Source organism: Bufo gargarizans, chromosome 6 (genome assembly GCF_014858855.1).
Source record: "Bufo gargarizans isolate SCDJY-AF-19 chromosome 6, ASM1485885v1, whole genome shotgun sequence".
Classification (NCBI taxonomy): Eukaryota; Metazoa; Chordata; class Amphibia; order Anura; family Bufonidae; genus Bufo; species Bufo gargarizans.
Genome location: NC_058085.1, coordinates 48,758,600 through 48,783,285, shown reverse-complemented (window position 1 = coordinate 48,783,285; position 24,686 = coordinate 48,758,600). Strand labels below are relative to the sequence as shown.

Sequence of the window (24,686 nt, the reverse complement as noted above, 5' to 3'; positions counted from 1 at the left end):
TGGACGGCCATCTAATTGATATATATGGCGGTGTCCGACTATCCCCCAAAGGCAGATATTGGTGGGGGAGGGGGGGGGGAATCGGGTGGTTAGATTTTAACCCCTCAATCCTTATGTTCTTAAGGGCTCATACACATGAACATATTTTCTTTCCGTGTCCGTTCCATTTTTTTTTTGCAGACCGTATGCGGAACCAATTATTTCAATGGGTCCGCAAAAAAAAAACAGAAGTTACTCTGTGTGCATTCCGTTTCCAAATGTCCGTATTTCCATTCCGCAAAAGAATAGAACATGTCCGATTATTGTTCGCATTACGGACAAGGATAGGACTCTTCTATTTGGGGACAGCTGTTTCGTTCCGCAAAATATGGAATGCACACGGACGTCATCCGTATTTTTTGCGGACCGCAAAATACATACGGTTGTGTGCATGAGGCCTAAGGGAGAAGATAACCCACTGTCAAAGGCGTCTGGTGACACTTGGGACATTCTGTAGCATGTACTGTCTTGTACATGGAGTATAGACCTAGACTTGTCTCAGGAGACCCACCAGGATATTCTATCCGTATCCAAAGGACGGGGGTTTAACCACTGTGACCCCCACTGACTGCTAGAACAGTGGCCCCACTGATTCCATTATGTTACTTTTTTTTTACACCATTCTGAGCGGTAATTTTTAGTTGCTGGACAACCCCTTTAAGGGTCACAATAAAAGATGGCGGGCATGTGACAAGCTGTGTCATCTATCTACGTGACTGTTCTGGAGCAATGCCAGGGTGATAATCACATGGAGCACTGCCACCAACTATGTCACGAGAAAAACCTACGGGGTATTGGAGCGGAGGGGTTATCCTATCCGTAGAGCATCCCTCGCAGGTAAACTGGGTGCCGTGTGGGGGGCAGCAGAGGCACTCCGCTGAGAAGATGGTTTTCTATTGATACATACCGGCTGTCATTCATCTACCATGAAGGATGGCGTATGCAAGAGCGGCAGCCCCTGGTCCTTACTGGATGCCAACTCAGGATGGCACCCAGGGACACCTACACTATGAGCAGACAGGGGTATTGTGATAAGGGGTGGCCAGGGGTGCACCTAGCCTTTCTACTGCCTGAGTAGAAAGGCTAGAAACTGAAACGCCCCCCCCCCCCCCCAATGCAATTTCCTAACCTAACCCCTTTGCCACAATGAAAGCGCTCATGGCCCTTCGGCTGCCCCCCCTCTTGCCCCTACCTGGTGCTGCCTGAGGTGATCGCCTCACCTGGCTTGGCCCATCTGTCCTACTTCAGAACACATGCATGCTCGGCCGAGCTGAGCATGCATGTATATGAGGGGGGAGGGGAGGGTATTTGCCAACACCTATCTAATGTGGGCAGCTTTATGCCTCTGGTGGACGACGACATACCCTTCCCAATCTGGGAGTGATGGAGGCAAGTCGGGCACTGGATGATCAGTCCTGGCACCAGGAAGGGCCCGCCCTTAGCTATATATTGTATGTATACAGGCTAAAAAGGCAGGGACATGACTATAGGGGTGCGGAGGTATCAGTGACACCCGGGGTCCCTCGTACATAGGAATAATAGGTGGGGGGGGTCCTATTTTTTATTGGGTCCTGCCTGTGTTCTATGTACAGCGCATTGGAATATGTTATCGTCGTGGAAACAATGTATCCACTGTGGGAATAATAATATTTTGCATAATAATCAATTCCTAATGTAACATTGTTATCGGGGGGGCCCTCACCAGCCATGGCTCTGGGGCCCATTGACAGTGGCAGCCTGCAGGACTACTGGGGGAAGTCCTGGAATCTCCCTGCTGATCCAGGGGTTATAGTGATCATAGCATTACCTGAGGAATTGTTATTTCTGCAATTACCTGATGCATTACAGAAAGATGAATAAAGCCCACAGGGGGTGATGCTGCCCAGTGCCTTCCCTCCAGGGCAGGTGAGGATTGTGCTGCAGACACACTGCAGGGGCAGCATCCAGCAGTGAGGGGGTTAACCCTGCCAGGGACTGTGGAGGAGGCGAGCTCTGCGGAGCGGCAGGCAGTGCACGAGCTGGGGCTCTTCGTGCGTCCCGGGGCTGCTAGTTGGCAGCCGGTCCCTGAGAGGAGGGGGCGGGGCTTGTGCTCTTACCTCCAGCCCGGGCACAGTTGTGGGCAGAGGGACTGAGGACCAGGCGGCTGCAGGATGTCGGCGCCCCGCTCCTCCGGCATGGCTACAGCGCTGCACTGGGGGGACAGGGCTCTCCTCTACTGGTGTCACTGGTGGGGGCAGGGGGAGCTCCTCGTCCCTGTGGGAATACCGGCTTCCTGGCTGTGGATATAACTGGATTTATCTTTACACGTTTCTCAGGGAGATGGATTACTGCACTAATGGGTGACAGGACCCTGGAGGACACCGGCAGGTAAGTGCACCTCTGGCAGGTGCTGTGCTCCCATAGACTCTGCCCTTCTGTAATGTCTCTGCTCCCTACTGCCTGGAGGTCGGGACTGTGGACAGGACTGTGTATAGGGACTATGGACAGGGACTGTGGACAGTGACTGTGTATAGGGACTGTGGACAGTGACTGTGTATAGGGACTGTGGACAGTGACTGTGTATAGGGACTGTGGACAGTGACTGTGTATAGGGACTGTGGACAGTGACTGTGTATAGGGACTGTGGACAGTGACTGTGTATAGGGACTGTGGACAGTGACTGTGTATAGGGACTGTGGACAGTGACTGTGTATAGGGACTGTGGACAGTGACTGTGTATAGGGACTGTGGACAGTGACTGTGTATAGGGACTGTGGACAGTGACTGTGTATAGGGACTGTGGACAGGGACTGTGGACAGGGACTGTCTATAGGGACTGTGGACAGGGACTGTCTATAGGGACTGTGGACAGGGACTATGTACATTGTAAATGGACTGTATGTTGTATACAATATGTACAGAGACTGTATAGTTCTATCTATATGATATGGGGGGGGGGGGGGGGGGTAATACTTTGTATGTGGACTGTGTATATAGACCATGTGTATGTGGACTATTTCCAGTAGGTTGTATATGGTCTGTGTATAGTGCTTTGTATATGGATAGGTACTATCTATATCTTATAACATTGTCCATGTTGGTCAGACTGGTTTCTGTTTGGTCTCTTCACCACCTACCTCTGCCCAGTCACCTGGCAGTACCTACATGCTCCTCATATAACACCTGTGCTGTATGATGAAGCCCTCCCCCTCCCTGTCAGGACCTCAGGTAAAGCAGTCCCTGTCTGCCTGGCATCCAGGAGAGCACCCATAAACACTATCCAGGTGTAACTTCACTGGCTACTTCCCCAGTCTTTTTATGCTGGTGCCATCTACACTGGACACAGGGCCTGACCTTGTAAATATCCTAATGTTCTCCTCAGATGATGATGATCACCACTGCTATCTGTCCTCCAGTATGCTGCCAGACACTAGAAGGGTAGAAGGTGGGCACAACCGAAAGGAAACTTCTCAGATGCTTTAATCTGTATGATGCCACCATAACTGGGGCGGACAGGCAGCCATAGCCGAGCTCTTCAGGAACTCCAGGCGCTGCTTTGCCTTTTTTAAGTAGTCCACTGTTCAAGGTCAGACAGACAAGTGATTGGCACTGCCAGTCTCACTTCTGCCCACCACCTTGCTTCCCCCCCCCTCCAGGCTTGGACTGGGTCTGTTCTCTGCTGGAAGGGTTAAGACTCCACATCTGTCTAGGCAACAAGTCTTCGTGCCAATGTCAAGACCTGATATGGAGAACAGAGGCCTAACTCTGGAGCCAAATGCTGGTCAGACCCGTTCTCTGGTCCAGTGTCTCCAGACGGTTCTGGTATAATGGTTCCCTATAGGAGGACCTTCTTGGACCCAGGTCTGTGCAGTATTCTGATAGCTGAAATCTGTGTCCGCTTCCCCTAGGACGGCACAATGGAGTCTTTCTTCCCCTCACAATGATGCTGTGTGCTGGTGATAAGGGGCATTATCAGCCATGTTACTCCACCAGGAAAGGTCACCATGCTCCACTATCACAATGCCTTTATCTCTCCATCACAAGAATTTCCTTGCGTGTGTTCTGCTCGGGGTGTCACCGAGGCTGCACATGGTAACATTTTTCTCGCTCATTTACAACTTTCCAGGGCGTCTTGACAGATGAGGCTGGGACGTCATGGTCTCATCTGCTCTAACCTGGGCTCGTATATGTCTTATTAAGAGGATTAGCTGATATCGGTCACACAGATGGATGCAAAAAGTCTGACATTATTGAGATGACTGACCAGGAACCTAGACAAGTCCCACATCTCCAGGGATCAGTCCTCTCTATCATCCATCACCCTCAGACTTTTTGCATCCATCTGTGTGTGATGATGGAGAGAGGACAGATCCCTGGAGATGTGGGACTTGTCTAGGTTCCTGGTCAGTCATCCTAATAACGTCTGATAACATGGAGTAATTGGGCGCCATGAGGCTACTCTCATTGCGTATACCATAGACCCCATCAAGGCTCGGCCATGCATGCGGACGGGGGAATAAGCCTCTGGTGGTGGCTTATATTATCCATGCTGAGATCCAACACTCATGATCCTTTTCAGTGACGTCTACCATTGGGTTTAGAGTCCGGAAACCTCCCTACTAGATGGTCAGCCGATCCCACCATAATCGGTGTATTTGGCCAACATACACGTGTAAACTCTTGGTGCTAGTGGCGCCCCCTGCAGGGATGGTAGGTTATTTGTCCTGTACATCGCTAAGACCGGTCCTGATTATGTTCAACTGCAAGGCAAGTGGAGAGTGGATAAACTTTAGGGTAAGTAACCATCGGTTTAGGCATCATGGCTACTGTTACTCCTCACCATTCTTAGATTGACCATCAGATCTCTTTCTATGGAGAACATACATCTGGAGTCAAGAGACATGCTATAAAAGGGACTGTTAGGTGGACAGGCAGTTGTCTACAGTAGACTGCCCCTTTAAATGACTGATACGGCCTGTGACTAGCCCCCCCCCCCCCCCCCCCTCCCTTAGATGGAGCAGAAGTCTAAGTGAAGGTGGACATGCTGCAGTCATTATGGGCCATGTCCCAGGATAGACACGGTTCAGAATGAACACGCCGTCGCCATGTGTGCCCGTCCCCAGGATTACAGACTCGTAGCTCTCACCAGGGGAGACCACGAGCACAAAAGCTTTCTTGTCAGTCCTGTAGGCTTCTTTGTGTTTAGCGGTCAGCCCAGACCATAGGGTCTGCAAAGTGAAAGGTCTGTGTAGGATTTTCATCCTTCTTACAGAGGAGACCGGATGAGAGCGAGAGGAAGGTGAATGTGGAGCTGGAAGCCCTCGTAGCTCAGCAGGTGCCACAAGCAGACGTGGTTGTTCCCAGCATGTGTAGAAAGCATGGCCGTACACACCAGAGAAAAGTCAACCATACCGGCAGCAAGGTGGCATGTACAGGGGTCTCTCAGCTGACACCGACAGCAGGTGACCGGGTAAGAGGCATTGGGCTTGGATTTCAACAAGTAAAGGAACTTCTAAGGGTAGGGCCTCATGAGATGGCACCACCGTGTACCCAATAACCACGACTGTATGCTGCCACTGCTGTTCTTAAATTAGGTGGGTGCTGGGAATTGGCTATCGCCCACATAACCACAAGGCCATTTACTATCGTCGTTTTGGGTGAAACGGCTCTTTCTGGCACAATCGTGTATCTGCTGAACCATGAATTCTAAAACCGCAGCACATCAGCGCAGTTTTCAGCTGCATCCCAGATGTGGCCCTCGTGTGGCTCTTCCTGAACCGTCTCCAGATTTGATTTAACACGTATGTTCAACCAAGTAAATTGTCTGCGGAGCAAGCCTGTTGATAGTGTAAGGGCCCGCATACATCTACTCGCCTAACCCAGTCTGTGGACTGAAAATATCAGGACCCTCCATGTGATTATCCTACTCATCCTCATAATAGATGTCTTCTCTGAAGACAGTCCAGCTTCCATTTGTGAGGATGGCACTGGAGATCTAGAGTTGGGAGTCCTGCCGTATGCCATAGGGCTGCTTCTTAGGTTGATCATGGGTGCTGTGCCATAGACCATGGCCGGACAGATCTTCACAGATCCTCTCCATCTTGCAGGCTAAGCATTTAAAATGCAAGGTTGATACTATCCAGGAGATTGAAGCTGACAGGTCTGTCAACGAAAGTGACTGGGTGTGAACAGGGGCTTAATTTAAACTGGAAGAGGTTGTAAAAAGGGGCATTATGAGATAATACCAGGTTTAAAGAGCAACTAAAGCCCCCTATTAGTCACTAATGTAGTGTGTGTGTGTGTGTGTGTGTGTGTGTATATAACGAATGACAAGCCCATTACTGTAGATTAGGGAGTAGTCTAGCCACACAGTGACAGGCAGGTGGCACAATCATTGATGTGTATGGGCAGCTTTTACCAAAACATGTCTGTCTGATTTTTGACTGACCATTGTTCTGACTATTGACTCTGATGGCTGTTGAAAATGTAATCCTTTAAGGTAGGAAAATTCCATCCGTGGTCTGCTGGGAGAAGAATCGTGTGGCTGATCATTTTCGACTTCATGCTGAATTGTGGTCGATCAGAATTTAATGTTAGGGGCTCCCCAGAGCTACTAGTTTGGAGGACACATGAACATCCACTTTTATCCAATCATATGGTATAGTGTATTTATTCTTTAGTTGCTGAGTTTATGTAGCTTTTAGAGGTTGGAAGTGGAACTTGTGTTACCACGTCCGTGGGCAACTTTAGAGGATTTGTCCACTTTGAGAAACCACTTTTCTTGATTCTGGCTACTTAAGGATTGCTTAAGGTCCCAATGCTGCTTTTGGACCAGTTCTGTTATAGGTGACCCTATGTAAGATGACCCATAAGGGAAACGTCAAAGTAATAACGTAGTTTCTGCTACAAAAGCAGAGTTTTCCTCAACTTCTGACATCTCAGAGACATAGATTCTCATGGTTGGTGGAGTGTAAGAGCGGAGGTCTTCAACAGCCATTGTGACCCAATGTCTCTTGGGTGGTCCATTATAATAACAGTAAATGACCCTTCTTCCACTGGAAGTTTCTCATTAGTGCTCAAGGCCACACCAGTGACAGCTGCACTTGAAGCAAAGAGGATATTGGCATTGATAGGCATTTATTGATTTCAATGGGCATGATGTAATATTGAGTAGTATTGTTGTCGTTCCCCTAGCAATACTGGATCTTAAACATTTTGTAACAACTGTTCAGAGTGACATAAAATAATAACATTAGCAATACTCACCCACCGCTCCCGTTCCGACTCTTCCCCTAACCCCGCAGGTCTCTGTACTTCCTGGTCGCCCTTCGAAACGTGACGATGCAGCCAATCTGATCTGGAGACTAAGGCCTCTTTCACACGGGCATGTCGGATTTGCTCCAGATGTGTCCCGGGTAACCCGCGCGAGTGTGCTCCTAATTTCAGTCAGTTTTGATTGCGTTGTTCAGTTTTTTTTTCCGCGCGAGTGCAATGTATTTTGCACGCGCGTGATTAAAAAAAAATGAATGTGGTACCCACACCCGAACTTCTTCACTAAAGTTCGGGTTTCGGTGTTGTGTAGATTTTATTATTTTCCCTTATAACATGGTTAAAATGTGGATTGAGGGGTTGAAAAAAAATATATATTAAATTTACTCGCCCCATCCACTTGATCGCGCAGCAGGCATCGTCTTCTTTCTTCTTCCTTGGGAACCTGCAAAATGACCTTTTGACGTAATCGCACTCACCACGTGGTGACGTCAGTGCAGGTCCTGCTCAATGAAGATAGAAGGATCTTTTATCTTCATTCAGCAGGTCCTGCGCTGACGTTACCACGTGGTGAGCGAGATTACGTCATCAAAGGTCCCTTTGCAGATCCTCAAAGAAGATGATGCCGGCTGCGTGATCAAGTGGATGGGGCGAGTAAATTTTTTTTTTTTTTTTTTTTACCCCTCAAGCAACATTTTAGTAAGCATTCTGTATTAGGAATGCTATTATTTTCCCTTATAACCATGTTATAAGGGAAAATAATACAGTAAATTGACTTTAATCAATTTACTAACATCATCACCTAGCAACCAGAGCTCTCCCTGACTGCTAAGCACATGCAAGGGTCTCAATGGTAGACGATTGCATGCCCACGTACCTAAGACTGTGTGACACCTAAAAACCCTATAGTAGTGAGGGGACACGACCACCGGCTCCCTGCACTTAATACGGACAGAGTGAGGGTCACCTAGAATCAAGCCAGCAAGGAAACACAAAGGAAAAAACTTATCTGAGCAAACAGCAGACGCAGCCTCCAGCAGTGAACCAGGAAGTAGTATAAACCGCAAAGTGAGGCAGTATGGGAGGGAATATAAAGGAAGACGATTATGTCTAAATAAGTGACACCTGACAAAAGGAAAAGAGATGACAAAGTGAAACCAAAACAAAGAACGTCATACAAGAGGTAGAGAAGAACGTCTGTCAGACCTTCTCACAGAACTGGCGGTGACACATTGCTTGCGGATGCTATGCGATTTTCACGCAGACCCATTCATTTCTATGAGGCCTGTGTTGGGTGAAAAACGCAGAATATAGAACATGCTGCGATTTTTCACGCAACACACAAGTGATGCGTGAAAATCACCGCTCATCTGCACAGCCCCATTGAAGTGAATGGGTCCGGATTCAGTGCGGGTGCAGTGCGTTCCCCTCACGCTCATGTGAAAGGGGCCTTACACAGCATTGACGTTCTTGCCAGCAGTCCTGGTTGTGGAGGGGCTTATACACATGTGAAGAAAATACAGGGGAGGGAGTATTTTATAAAACTATATTCATTAAATTTTAATTGCTGTTGGCTGGTCTTGCCCTCCACAAGGTGCCACCCTAGGCAGTGGACCTCCGGAGCTTAGTGGTAAATATGGCCCTTGTAAAATTTAGTAAGCAGAGCGTTTGATGTGTCCTTGAAGATGGAATAAAATTGTTCCACAGCTTGGGGTTAGTAATGTAATTATTAGCAAATATGACTTTAAATGGGTTGTCTGAGATTGTGATATTGATGGCTGGTCTTCGGGATAGGCCCACAATATCTGATTAGTGGGGTCTGACTTCTGGCACCACTGCCAATCAGCTACTTGAAGAGGCAGTGGCGCTGCAGTCTCTTCCTAGGCCAGTGACGTCATCTTTATTGGTCACATGACCTTGTTGCAACTCGGTCCCATTCAAGTGAATAGACCTGAGCTGCAATACCAAGCACTGCCACTATACTATGGGCAGTGCTGTGTTTGGTAAGCTGTGAGGAGGCCGCAGTGCTCATAAGACAGCTGATCAGCGACTGTCCCGGGACTCCCACCGATTGAGATATTGATCCCCTACCCTGAGGATAGGCAATCAATATCAAAATATCAGACAGCACCTTTACATAGAAGATCCGTGCCCGTATTGCTGGTCCACAACATACGGCATTGGCCGTGTGAATACCGTTTCACGAATGTGGAACTATTGACTTGAATGGGTCCGCAATCTGGAAGGTGCGGAACGGAGGCACAGATCGGAAGCACTATGGAGTGCTTCCATGGGTTTTCTGGAAGAAAGTAGTTGGATCGTCGGATGTGGATCATGGATCACATTCAAGTGAATGGGTTCGTGTCCACAGATGGGGGGCACACAGTCAGTGCCCATGCATCATGGACCACAATTTACGGTCCGCAGCACGGACACCACTCATTCGTGTCCATGAGGCCATGGAGCACATGAAGCTGTCAGGGGCCCGTCTCGTGCACAGTCCTCCCAGATTATTCAGCATGTCCCCAATCTGTGCCTCCCTCTCCACTATAACCCCTAGCCGGCTCCTGGGTCTTCAGCTCAGGACAGAGAAGGGGCGAGCAGGGACGGCAGCAGTCACCCCAGCCTTACCTCCATATCGTATTGTCGTGATGAGCAAACCTTCCCCGTATTGTAGTAAGTGTCTTATCAGGCGGCGATAGTCTATATTTCAGCTGGCATCTTGTACAGGGGCTCGTGACCTTCATCTGCGCTTCTGCCAAGAGCCTCTATCCTTTACCATCACACTCTAAGGCCCCTTATACATGAGCGAGTATTCCGGACCCATTCATTTCAATGTGTCTGTGTACATGAGCGTTGGTTTTCACGCATCGCTTGTGCGTTGCGTGAAAATCGCAGCATGTTCTATATTCTGCAGGGGTTTTTTTCACGCAACGCTGGCCCCATAGAAGTGAATGGGGCTGCGTTAAAATCGCAAGTGCGGATGTGATGCGTTTTTCACGGATTCGTTGCCCAGAGATGTTGTTTGTAAACATTCAGTTTTCTATCGCGCTCGTGAAAAAACACATCAATGCGCATTGCACCCGCGTGCTAAAAACTGAACGCAATCGCGGGCAATACTGAATGAACTTGTTTGCGAAATTGCACATTTTTTCTGCAAGGGGCCTAACGCTCCCCCTCTGGTCATGGCGCCGTCTCCTGCGCATCTTCATGTGGCCGATGGTGAGGTCAGCAGGACGGGTTTACTCGAGTGCAGGACTCTCCTCTCGGCCCCGGAGGGATGGCGGCCTGAGTCACCTCTCCTGCCGTCTGTTCCCCGGCTCTGCTGTAACACTTAGTCACTCCTGAAGAATTTGTTGAATTTGGAAATAACTGTAATTACCTGGAAGGGAAGTGACCTATTTCATGCGTGATATAGACACGGAGGCTGGAGAAGGATCAGATACAGGTTTTTGTTTTGTTTTTTCTCCCTACGAAAAAATTCTAATTGCAGTCTGTACTGCGTCTTTTATGGCGTTTTTGCATGACTTTTTTAGTACAAGTGTATTTGATTCATACTACTTTACAGAGGAAGTAACATTTGGTGGGAGGGGAGGTACATATTTTACTATAAAAAAAAAAAAAAAATGCAAAAAATTCCATGTATAACCACCTGTGCTGAAACACATTATTTCACTACCTGGACAAAAAAGCGCCTAAATGCTGCTCAAGTTTTGGATGCTTTTTTTGGGTGAAAAAAAGGCTCGCGTGCACACCAGAAAGCAGCACTTATAGGCCCTGTTCACACAGAGTTTATTTTTTGCTGGCAGTATTTGACCCAGATTCCACATGAGAGCCTCCGGCGACCTCCCCGAATCTGCCTCCTATTTTCAGTGGCAGGCCACACTGCTCTTCATGTGGCCGTGGTTTATAGCCGTGCCTGCGCCAATAGGGCACGGTGCTGTTTTAGGACGGACGCCGCTTGCAGTTCAACTCCATTCAGTGAAGCTAACCCATGAGCCAATCCGCAGTGCTGACATTTAAAAACACAGCCGAAAGTGAAGGGGTTTCTGCTGCAGAATACATGCCGGATTTTGCCTGTGTGAACGGGGTCCTACAGCGCTGATCTCTGGGCGCTGTGCTACATTTTACCCGCACCGATACATTTTGTATCCGTCTGGAGTCCTGGCTGTTTAGATCACTTTCTATGCGCTGCGCTTGATACTTGACGCAAACAAGAACGTTCTTATTCACTGATTGCAGGCAGAGATCTTAGAAAAAGTTCAATTGTATTAGAAACTTATCTCCGATCCTGCAGCCTACTAGGCGGAACTGAGCTTCGAGAGAAATGGCCTGGGAATGGCTTCACATGTGACTGCTTTGCTGCAGTTTTTACAAGTGAGACCTGCATGTGCCTCAGGCTGTGTTCACACTAGCATTGCGTTTTTATTCAGAATGGAAGTCGCAATGGTCTGTCAGAGCCTGGACAACAATGGCTATTTTTCCTGGCAGAGGCTCTGATGTAGGTGTGAACAGAGCCTTAGGCCTCATGCACACGGCCGTTGTTTGGGTCCACATCCGAGCCGCCGTTTTTGCGGCTCTGATGCGGACCCATTCACTTCAATGGGGCCACAAAAGATGCGGACATGCTGTTCGCATGCGTTGCTCCGTTCCGTGGCCCCGCAAAAAAAATAATATAACGTCCTATTCTTGTCCGTTTTGCGGACAAGAATAGGCATTTCTACAACGGGCCGCCCGTTCAGTTCTGCAAATTGCACTGAGGCCTTAGTCACAGTCTTTACCAGCTGTTGTGCACCCATGTCTGTCTTCAATCAGGTCCCAAATTCCCCAAATAAGTGGATTGCTGGTCGAGCATGTGCGGTGCGGCTCCATTCAGTCCTGCTGTAATGCTGGACTCTATCTCTAGCAGCACCATAGGAAATAATGGAGCGGCAGCGAGCATGCTCGTCCACCGCATTATTCTGGGAACTCTGGACCCCCCCTTCTTATGACTATGGTGGTTCCTTTGAACCCTGTCCTGTGAATAGGGGCTACGTTTATACCTTTCAGGCCTCATGCACACAACTGTATGTATTTTGTGGTCTGCAAAACATGAATCTTCAAAATACTTATGACATCCATTAACTTCAATGAGTCCGAGGTCCGCATCTTGCAGCCAAGAATAGGACGCGTTCTACCCCTTTGCGGAACGGACATACAGATGATCCTTATTCTGTCCGTAACGCAAAAGATAGAACGTGTCCTGTCCTTGGCTGCAAAATAGGGACCAAGGACCTTTGAAGTCAATGGGTCTGCAAAAAGAAAAAAATATACGGATGCATCACGGAGGTCACACTCGTGTCATCCTCATTTTGTACAGTGACGATTCTTCGTCCTCCGTGGGCACCCATCATCCAACAGGGTATGTGGATCTCATTATTTTCCTATCCTCATTTTGCAGACCGCACAATACAGGGGCTCATGTGCATGAAGCCTAAGTGAACGCTCCATATACTCGTTGTCTTGCCGTGGATAGTTCTATGGGTCCGCAGAGCTATAGATCCCTATACTGTACCCCCCTCCTCTTACCGGTTCACACCATCACAAAGCGCTTGCCTCCTTTATTGACAGACTGACCTCCCCCACTACGTTGAGGTGCCTGTGGAGGGTTCATTAGAATGATGCTTCTTCCTGGGCCATATAGTAGTTGGGGGGGGGGGGGGGGCTGTGTATTTGGCTTAGTTTAAGAGGGTCCGAGCAAGGGTGCACCTATATAAAAGCATACAGCAGTCAGCATAGTAAAGTGCTGCGACCGTACAGTCCCGGACTCCAGTTGCCTCATCGTCCACAGTGGCCACTTCTCCTCATCTTCGCTGAGAGATGCTTTGGATAGAATAGCTTCCTTTTGAAAATTCCCCCCCAAAATACTCCAGAGGGAAGAAGGGCATCTCTGATTGTTTGTGGTCCCCCCTTCCTCTAATAATGTGAATGCTCTGCTTCTCCTCCTTCCCAGGCCGGGGCTGTAATAATTCAGCCCATTGTAAGGCCAGGACACAGACCCTCTGTCCTAATGTTCACTCCGAGCTCACCATTAAAGGCCCATCAGAACAAGCCCCCCTTTCTGCTCTGAAGAGGGTCTCTATGTCTCCTCAGATAGCATTTGTCCTGCAGAGCTGCGAGGATAAAGAGCTGAGGTCCCAGCATGGCACGGAGGAGACAGAGTCCCTTTCATTTCTCCCCAGAGGGGAGACAAACGCACACTTTGTCCTGCGGAGACGGCTCCTAACACAACGCGTTTGTTTGAGAGGAGAAGTAGAAGGAAGGGGGGTAAAGTAGGATTGAAATAGTTGGGATATAAATAATGGCCTCCTCTCATCAGGGCCTGTAGCTCAGAACTCATGGGGGGGTGCCCAGGGTTTGGGCGCTGGAGCACAGAGAAACAGCTGGCGGGCCGAGACACCATCATGGTCAACAGATGGAGCATCTACAGAGGATGCTGGGGTGGGGTGGTCCCCGAGCATCCGCGGGCTATAACAGGTTAAACCATACGTGTCCACATGGACGTCTCCCATTAGATGCCACCAGTCTGGAAGGGGTCTTGTGCTTTGGGCGACCACCGGCGGAGGCGGTTATGTTGTTGTGGGCAGCAGGGATCCAAAAGGAGTCCCTTTTTACCTGGTTGATCTTCGGTTTTCCTGGAGAACACCACCACCAAATCTGTCTAGAATTTCACGGAATAAAGGGGTGGTCTCGCTGCAGCAAATGGCATTTATCATGTAGAGAAATTTTAAAGGGGTTTTCTGAAATTTTCATACTGATGACCTAACCTCAGTATCTAATCGTGGGGGTCCAATACCCAGGACTCCACCGATCAGCTGTTTGAGACTGTACCGGCGCTCACCGTAACACTAGGGCTTTATCTCTGCCTTTCCTATGCCAGTGACGTCACGTTCATGTGTCGCATGGACTAGGAGCAGCTCAGCCATATTAAAGTGAATGGGGCTGAGTGGCAATACCAAGTACAGCCGCTATACAACGTACGGCGCTGTGCTTGGTGAGCAGAGAGAAGACCGCGGAGAGTACAGGTGCCTTCTCAAACAGCTGATTGGCGGGGGTCCCAGGTGTCAGAACCCCCCCACCGATCAGATACACTACTGTATTGTGATTGTCCATATTGTCTCCTTTGCTGGCTGGATTCATTGTATACACTGTTGATCCAGGGGTTACTGACCACCCTGTAATGCAGCAATGGTGGTCGTTTCTGCACACTGTAGAAAAAGGACTGTTGGAGAGCACAAAGGCACGCATGCACAGCAGATCCCATCCCGGCCACCTCTTATCTGCGCTGCAGGGTGGTCGTAACCCCTGGATACGAGCAGTGTATAATGTGATGGAAAAATGAATCCAGACAGAAAAAGGAAGCAATATAGACACTCAATACATTAGTAAGAGCCTTGTATTAACTCTGTCTACATGATAAATGCTATTTGATAAAGTGAGACAACCACTTTAACAGAATTAACGTCCTGGCATTGGGGGTCATTTCTTACGTCCCACTTATGCCAGAATCTGATGTAAAAAAAAAAAGTAGCCCAGTACTGGTTTGCAACTTTTTGGACACCCATGCTCCTATATTTAGGCACACGCAATGTTTTTACACAGCCCTCGGCACTGATAGGGGTAGGATGGCGGCAGACGCGGAGCCGTCGGCTCCAGCAAATTAATTTCCATTGATATTAGTTTCCTAGTAAAAAAGACGATTAAATACTACTCCAGCCAGGGACGCATGGACAGGAGGATGCGCCTGATTTATGACTAGGCCTGCGCAGGGTATATCAAACACCAGAATAAGATACTGATCTTTGGTAAAGGACCCCCCCACCTCATATCTGTTACAGCGGCTGGGGAGTTTGCTTTACCCCACACGTTGTCCACAATCCTACAGATCTATACTGTTACATACACTGCTGAGTTATAGCCCAGAGCAAAATTCACAATTCTGCAGGCTTTAGAGCTGATATCTCCCAGCATTCAGTATAGGTGTTGAGCTTTCTCTGTTTTTCATATGTCTGTCAACAGGCTTTTCAACAGTTTCCAATAAAAACAGCAGAACAGCGAGTGCAGCTCTGGAGTATAATACAGGAGGTAACTCAGGATCAGTACAGTATAAGTAATGTAATGTATGTACACAGTGACTCCACCAGCAGAATAGTGAGTGCAGCTCTGGAGTATAATACAGGATGTAACTCAGGATCAGTACAGGATAAGCAATGTAATGTATGTACACAGTGACTGCACCAGCAGAATAGTGAGTGCAGCTCTGGAGTATAATACAGGAGGTAACTCAGGATCAGTACAGTATAAGTAATGTAATGTATGTACACAGTGACTCCACCAGCAGAATAGTGAGTGCAGCTCTGGGGTATAATACAGGATGTAACTCAGGATCAGTACAGGATAAGTAACGTGATGTATGTACACAGTGACTGCACCAGCAGAATAGTGAGTGCAGCTCTGGAGTATAATACAGGATGTAACTCAGGATCAGTACAGGATAAGTAATGTATGTACACAGTGACTGCACCAGCAGAATAGTGAGTGCAGCTCTGGAGTATAATACAGGATATAACTCAGGATCAGTACAGGATAAGTAATGTATGTACACAGTGACTGCACCAGCAGAATAGTGAGTGCAGCTCTGGGGTATAATACAGGATGTAACTCAGGATCAGTACAGGATAAGTAATGTAATGTATGTACACAGTGACTCCACCAGCAGAATAGTGAGTGCAGCTCTGGAGTATAATACAGGATGTAACTCAGGATCAGTACAGGATAAGTACTGTAATGTATGTACACAGTGACTGCACCAGCAGAATAGTGAGTGCAGCTATGGAGTATAATACAGGATGTAACTCCGGATCAGTACAGGATAAGTAATGTAGTGTATGTACACAGTGACTCCACCAGCAGAATAGTGAGTGCAGCTCTGGAGTATAATACAGGATGTAACTCAGGATCAGTACAGGATAAGTAATGTATGTATGTACACAGTGACTGCACCAGCAGCATAGGGAGTGCAGCTCTGGAGTATAATACAGGATGTAACTCAGGATCAGTACAGGATAAGTAATGTATGTACACAGTGACTGCACCAGCAGAATAGTGAGTGCAGCTCTGGAGTATAATACAGGATGTAACTCAGGATCAGTACAGGATAAGTAATGTAATGTATGTACACAGTGACTCCACCAGCAGAATAGTGAGTGCAGCTCTGGAGTATAATACAGGATGTAACTCAGGATCAGTACAGGATAAGTAATGTATGTACACAGTGAGTGCAGCTCTGGAGTATAATACAGGATGTAACTCCGGATCAGTACAGGATAAGTAATGTAATGCATGTACACAGTGACTCCACCAGCAGAATAGTGAGTGCAGCTCTGGAGTGTATTTAGTTAGTGAATTCCTTTTGTATATTATACAGTACAGTGTTTGGTCAGAAGTCTTTGCTGCTAAGCCTTAAAATATTATTCCCATCTTGGACATTCATGTGTGACTCTCCATTCCCCTTTATTAGAGTCTTGGAGGCAGCACACTTGCTCAGACAACTCCCTTAGAAGCGAATGAACAGGACCGTCCGCATGTGCAGCTTCTTCCGCATGTGCAGCTTCTTCCCCATCCGCCTGGATGTAGCGGTCGTCTCAGGTCCGCTGAGGTCCAAGTACTGTGGTTCAGGAGAGGGGTAGGATCTGCATCTATTTGGCATGTGCAGCGACCCAGAGGGGAGGCGCAGGGCCAAGAGAATGGCATGCGGTTCCATTCTTGTTTACTCTTTCCGCAATTCCCAGGCAGTTGTGCAGTTCTTAGATCCGGTTGGCCAGTCCGTTTCAAAGTGTGGCAAATGCCGAAGCAAGAGGAGAAGAAGATGGCCGCGGCACTCAATGTCTTCAAAAATAATCCAGTGTTTATTCACCAAACAAGCGATGCTTCGACTGGTGAGTCTTTAGCAAGCAATATACCCAGAGTATAAGCAGTAAAGTCTTAATGGCATAAACGCGCGTTCCCCTACTGTCTGAGTCCAGCATGGCCTTGGAACATGGCTCTAGACCTTCTGAAATGTCTGTTCTTCTCTCAGTTATTGCCCTAGATATACGGTTTGTGAGCGGGCCCTATGTCCTGGAGCGGCATTGATCGGGAGCACACAGCATTATAGATTACAATGATGGTGTGCACGTTGGACCGCCCGCAGGACTTTTGTCCCGCACTCATGCGGGCGGCCCGACATCCATAGCATCATTGTAATTTATCATGCTGTGTGCGCATGATCAATTCTGCTCCGGGACATATGGCCCGCTCACGGAGGGCATACAGTCATATGCAAGGGCCCTTAAAGAGAATCTGTCACCAGCGACCTCCCTCATCTACCTGTCTGCATAGACACATAGCCGTGCTTCACCTGATTATAACGCTGAATAACCTATTTTTCCTTTGTTGATCTGAGGCTCCATTCCTGAGTTATGATACTTTTTCTTAATATGCAAAATAGGTCTTTAGTGCAATGAGGGCATCACCATTGCTCTGGTTGAACCCAAGTTCCACTCATTACTATGGCCAGTTCCCTCCCTCACTGGTTTGCCAAGCAGTGGCAAAGCAGCAAGGGAGAGGCTGGTCACAGAATGGACAGAGCTTGGGTGCAACAAGAGCAATGGTGACACCCTCATTGCACCAAAGGCCTAATTTGCATATTAAGAAAAAGTATCATAACTCAGGAATGGAGCCTCAGATCAACAAAGGAAAAATAGGTTAATAAGGTGAAGCACGGCTGTGTCTGTGCAAACAGCTGGATAGGGAGGACCATCTATCTCTATCTCTGGCAGCTTTTTATTTTCAGGAATGGTGTTTTCCTGGATGAGGCTTCTCTTTAGCCCTACTTAGCAGAAGCACGCACATGTAGGTGCTATCTCGAGCTTCTCTGACGCATCACACTCTACCCATGGGTGACTGGATCAGCTGGTCCTCACAGCAACCTCATAGAGGCTGTCAGTGTTAACTGTTTGTTGTCCATAGACAACCATTTGGAATACATAGCACATAGAAGGATAAGTGCTTTTAACGTTAAATCAACTTGGTAACATAAAATTAACCCTTGCAGTGATCCACTGGGTCAGGGCCCAATCCTGTGCCTTAAATGGAAATACCCCTTTTAAAGCACTTGTCTGTCATGTTTTGATGAGATGCTATATAAGAATTAGAAGGTCTCTGAATACAGAGTTCAGTAACGAGTTACTAACGACAGCGTTTCATACTTACAGGGAGACGTTATGCCTTCATTTCTCAGCTCAGACATAGTGAGCTGCTTAATCCAATGCTGGGATTTATATGTTCAGTGTTAATGGTCGTTTGTCTCCACCTAGTGGCAAAAAAAAAGAAAACTGGAAGGAAAGGGACTGTGTCAGCAAGTTTCATAAATCATGTGCTGCCCTCTGGAGGCCAACTAAAAAACTGCAATCTTTTATATATTTTTGAGATTTTAGTCCAAAATACGCACACATCTGATTATCAATTTAAAATAAAAAAATTGCATCCGTGAAAGACAGACAGCTTCTCTGTGCATTACTTTTTTTTCCTCACTGCTATCAATAGAAAGTATTATTCTCATCTGCAAAAAACAAACAAGAATAGGACTTGCAGTGAGATTTTTGGATTAGGATTCAACACAGAGCCACATGGAATTGTGAGAAATAAAAACCAGATGTGAATAGCACATTTGGCTTGCGTGGGTCACTGTGCTACCTCTTTTAATAGGTCCGCGATCCGCAAGATACAGGAACAGATAGGACATATCCTATCGTTTGCGGACCAGAGGCACAGATCTGAAGTCCACGGAACTTCTATGGGCTTTTGGGTCTGCAAAAGATAAGACCTGTACTATCCTGTGCCGTATTTCGCAAATTGCAAAGTCAGTGGGTCCGGACCGCAGCACTGAGGTCTCATGGCCGCAAATGGTGGTCTGCAACACGGACCGCATGATTGTGTGAATGAGCCCTTATAGATCTGTATCAGTAACTTCATCAAATCTTATACAAGTGACAGTCCAGGAACACACTGAGATTAGTGATGAGCGATTTTGAATTTGTTATAAAATCAGCCTCCTTGAAAAGCGAGGCAATGGCCCTGCTATTCAAGAGAGCCCCATCTCCCCAGGAGAGGAGACTGCCTGTACCATTTCTCCGAGTAGTGACCCAAGTGCTCCACTGCCGCTACCTGAGCATGCGCCACTCGTGTCTGGGTACATCGTGTTACCTCATTCCTTGTGTGATATTTTTTTAAAATAAATTTACCCACTGGCATGGCGGGTTTCCTGGCTGTGGGATTAGATCCAGATTCCTCGTTAGTTGATACTAAGGACGTGTTCTCTGAGAGATCCTATACACAAAAGAAGTTTACTCCCTCATTCAAGGTCACCTTTAAAGAGCTTCAAAAGCTCTATAAGGAACACCTTACCTTTTGGTGGGAGGTCCAGATAATTATATAAAACACAGCTTGTCCCAAGGGGCCTTAGAATCTCCTTGATCCCGGCTCAGAGGAACCGGAGTCCAGGATTCAGTAGCCGCTGGGAAGGTATTGCCACTAGGAGCTCTTTACAATTTATGACCTTGTGATTAGAAGAAGAAAAGATCAATCTAGAAAATCTAACAAGCAAACTCGAAGCACAGATTGAAGTAGCTAAGACGTTTGCACAAGATCCTGAGTTCAGTAATAGGGAACTCCAGTTACAAACAGCAATTAAGAAGTTCCAGTATTTTCTGAGAGAGAGGAAACATAGACAATTCAATAAGGATCTCCAAGAATTTAAAGAGCATAAAGCCTACCTAGTCTTAAAAGATAGACCCCCAATTAGGGAGAACAACTCAGATTTGTCCACTACTGAGACCGACGTATCAGACAGCAAACGAGAACCAACGGGCCCAACGTTGAACCAAAAAAGGAACCCTTCCAGGAGAGGTAGAGGAAGAGGTCGAGGCTATTCCACTACGTCCGCTAATACTTTTTTAGACCAGGGAGTGACGTACCACCTCAGAAATCGTACCAATCCCCGAGATCAGACGGCCCAGAAGTAATTAATTTATCAGATAGGACTCTACTTGACATCGAAATGGCAGTCCTTAGTAAGGGCCTCTCATTTGTCCCGACACGCCGTTTTGATCTGTTTACCTTGGTCAAAGACTTACAACTTTTCGTTCGCACAAATTCTTTAAAAACGGTGATAGACGAAAGTGCCATGACCTAGGAATTCCAGTAGATCTATTACCAGATGTACAGTTACTACAGAGCATAGCAGATGGGACCACTAAATTGGATGGGAAGCGTCCATTCACCACATTTAGGAATAAGAGCAGCAAAAAAAAAAATCCCCTCAGTTACAGATATTTCATGCCTAGATGTTTTCTTACAGCTAGTTTCAGAAGAACCTTTGGCACTACCCCCCACCCCATTGGGCCCCAAACTATGAGGGAGGAATGGGGAGCAGTAGTCACTTTGAGGGACGACCCCACAATTATTATTAAACCCTCAGACAAAGGGGGTAATGTGTTATTGAATCAGTCGGATTATCAATCAATGTGTACCCAGATTCTTCGGGACAGAGGTAATTATGCAATTCTGGCCTCTAATCCCACCGATACATACCTACTGGAACTCAAGGGGATACTGGTATATGCTAAAGACAGAAAACTGATCTCTGAGGAAAAGTACGATTTTCTTTATCCCAGCTTCCCTATAACAGCGACATTCTATAGTCTACTAAAAAGGGACGAAACCCCTGAAAGATAGACATATCGTGTCAGGAGTCGGGAGTATCTGTCAAAATTTAGGCATATATATCGACCAGATCCTCATTCCCTTCGTGACATCGCTTCCATCATACACAAGGAACACGATGGATCTTCTCAAGAGGTTGGACGCCATTATTATTGATAAACATTCAATGCTGGCTAACATTGACGTGGAGGCGTTGTATTACTCAATTCCCCACAAATCTGGTTTGAGTGCATGAGGGGTCAACAATACTTTGAGCATAATAATTTTGTGCTAAGATTACTACAATACTTGCTCATGCACAATTTTGCTTTTTAACGGCAGGATTTACCACCGGCTCAGGGGTACAGCGATTGGTTGTTCTTGTGCATCATCTTATGCCAACCTACTCCTGAGCTGGTGGGAATCCACCGTTGTTTTTGGTGAGGGCATGTCGTCGAGTACCAGGGCCATTTTATTGTGGGCCCGGTACATCAACGACATATTCATCATTTGGAACGATTCCAGATCTGCCTTCACACAGTTTGTTGAAAAACGTAACTGTAATGAAATTGGCCTAAGATTTACCTATGAGGTGGACCCAACTTACTTACCACTCTTGGGCATCTATAAATCTAGGGGACAATCGGACGAATTATGTACCACAATTTATAGAAAACCCACCTCTACAAACTCTGTTTTACATTTGGTCTAGCAGCCACCCCTCTTCAAAAGGGTATTCCAGGAGGGCAGTACTTACGTGTATGCCGGAACTGCTCTGAGAACGGTGAGTGTGCGAGACTAGCTCAGGATCTCAGGGAAAGGTTTCAATCTAGAGGATATCCGGATAATGTGTTGCGACAGGCGTACCAGAGGGCCGGATCGACACCCCATACTGAACTTCTGACTGTTAACGAGAAAAAGTTAGGGGATCACAAGATCCGCCTGATTGGTACATTTCATGGGATGTCTGATATAGTGAGGAATATATTGAAAAAACACTGGCCAATTCCCATGATATCCGTGAGACTGTACATGACTACCCATAAATAACATTCAGATAGTGTCAAAGTCTCAGGGATATTTTGGTTCATAGCCACTACTCCTCAGGACCCACATCCGGTACCTGGTTAGATCGAAAACTGGAGGGTTGTTTCAGGTGTAGTGGCTGTGTTGCCTGTGGTACAATGAGGACCTCTAAGACGTTTTTCAGCACCAACTTACAACGTTCCTTCCGTATTTGTGACTTTATTACCTGCCGCAGTCGTGGTGTGATCTAGAAGATCACATGTGACTATAAAATGGAGTACATAGGCAAAACGAAAAGGGAGTTGCGAAGACGTGTTAGAGAGCACCTTGGTGATATAGCCAACAAGAGAGACACGGTAGTGTCGAGACATGTACATGAACATCATCAGGGAGACCTGCGGTGCATTAGTGTTGTAGGTATAGAACTGGTCAAACCACCCATTAGAGGGGGCAACTGGGACCATGTCCTGTTGCAACGATCGGCCCGGTGGGCGTTTCTTCTGCGTACTGTTTTACCCACTGGATGAAATGAGCAGCTGAATTTAAATTCTATAATATACTGCTCTAATTTAGGATTATTAACAGCGATCTTCCTTTAACTTGTTGCGCTGGTTTATATGTTAATCCTTCTTTCCTCTAAATTTTATTTTTTATTTTTTTCTGTAACACGGCCCCGATTTGTAGGTTGCTGGGTAGACGCACCCTGGTTGCTCTGCAACTTGATTCACCGCCGATCGCACTGTCATTTAGTGCGTTAGGACGTTATCATATGATACTAACGTCATCACCCAGGCTCCTGCGTCCTCGCGCATGCGCAGTCTGACAACGGCCGGCTCCCTCTCCTCCTTACTATTTTTGGATGTAGAAATAGGTGTGTTATAACTGGTATCTCCTTGCCATCCATAGAGGGAACAGTATATTACACTGTTGATTGATGGTGGTTCGAGTTGGGATCATTTATATCCCCACCACAATCTTCCCTTGGATGAGGACGAGAGCCCTGTGGTGAGGCTGCTCTAACATCCAGTGGCTAGGGTTATACCACCACAGGGCCATATTAGGGATATATTAGACCCCAAATCCCATGAGTTATTGCAGCATATAGTCTCCTCTAAGGGAGTTGATTCCTACTTACCTGGATACTGGCTGCCTTCTGGATCCTGAGGACAGAGCGGTAGGAACAAAGGAACCCCCAACAGGACTCGACCACTGGACATGACATAAAACAATTCTATTATACTCTACAGGTGAAACTCAAAAAATTAGAATATCGTGCAAAAGTCCATTTACTTCAGCTTAAAAAATAAGCTTAAAATTTGAATTTTGTGGAAAGGTTAAATATTCTAGGCTCAAAGTGCCACACTCTAGTCAGCTAATTAATCCATACCCCCTGAGCAAAGGGGACCTGAGATTGTGACTTTGGGGTTTCATAAGCTGTAAGCCATAATCATCCAAATTATAACGAATAAAGGCTTGAAATATCTCGCTTTGCATGTAATGAGTCTATCGCATATGTTAGTTTTACCTTTTAAGTTGCATTACTGAAATAAATGAACTTTGCACAATATTCTAATTTTTCGAGTTTCACCTGTATACACAGAACACTACAACTCCCAACATAACCCGACCACTGGACTAGGGTTGAGCGGTATACTGGTGTTCACGATATACCGTGGTATAAAAAAATGGCGATATGGCGATATCGCTGTTTCCTAATTACCGCTGTATTTTGTGTCGACCGCTTCTAAATCTGTGTCCGCCCGCCTCTGCGCTGAGTAGTGAGTACAAACACATTACTTTCACTCGCTCCGCCTCCCTTATTCAAGCCTCCAGACTCCACCCACCATCTGACATCACCGTCCGTCACCCACCCGTGCCGGTTCTATGTGGCGTACTGTGTGTGAGTACTGGGTTTCTATGGAGAGACTTTTCCAGCGCCTGCCTCACTCATGTGCTCTATTGACAAAATTACAAACGTACTACTTCCTGCCACCCCCGGCTCTCCCTCCTCCTTGCTCCCATATTCAAATCTCCGCCCACCGACATCTGATGTCAGAATCGGAGCACACAAGAGAGGCAGCCGCGGGAAAAGTATATCGTAAAGTATTATTGTATGTATGGTGGCCACAAGGCTTTATTGTAACGCCTCCTTGTGGGCCCTGCCCCATGCAGTGTAACGCCTCCTTGTGGGCCCTGCCCCATGCAGTGTAACGCCTCCTTGTGGGCCCTGCCCCATGCAGTGTAACGCCTCCTTGTGGGCCCTGCCCCATGCAGTGTAACGCCTCCTTGTGGGCCCTGCCCCATGCAGTGTAACGCCTCCTTGTGGGCCCTGCCCCATGCAGTGTAACGCCTCCTTGTGGGCCCTGCCCCATGCAGTGTAACGCCTCCTTGTGGGCCCTGCCCCATGCAGTGTAACGCCTCCTTGTGGGCCCTGCCCCATGCAGTGTAACGCCTCCTTGTGGGCCCTGCCCCATGCAGTGTAACGCCTCCTTGTGGGCCCTGCCCCATGCAGTGTAACGCCTCCTTGTGGGCCCTGCCCCATGCAGTGTAACGCCTCCTTGTGGGCCCTGCCCCATGCAGTGTAACGCCTC

General features: G+C 47.3%; 1 long non-coding RNA gene across 1 annotated transcript in view; it reads left to right on the top strand.

Moving 5' to 3' along the window:
* Nucleotides 1-2,149: 2,149 nt before the first annotated feature.
* LOC122941284 overlaps nucleotides 2,150-24,686 on the top strand; it is a 112,682-nt gene continuing 90,145 nt past the window's right edge. Inside the window, exon 1 of the long non-coding RNA XR_006390435.1 lies at nucleotides 2,150-2,406. This is a non-coding gene — a long non-coding RNA (uncharacterized LOC122941284). The remainder of the gene's footprint in view (nucleotides 2,407-24,686) is intronic.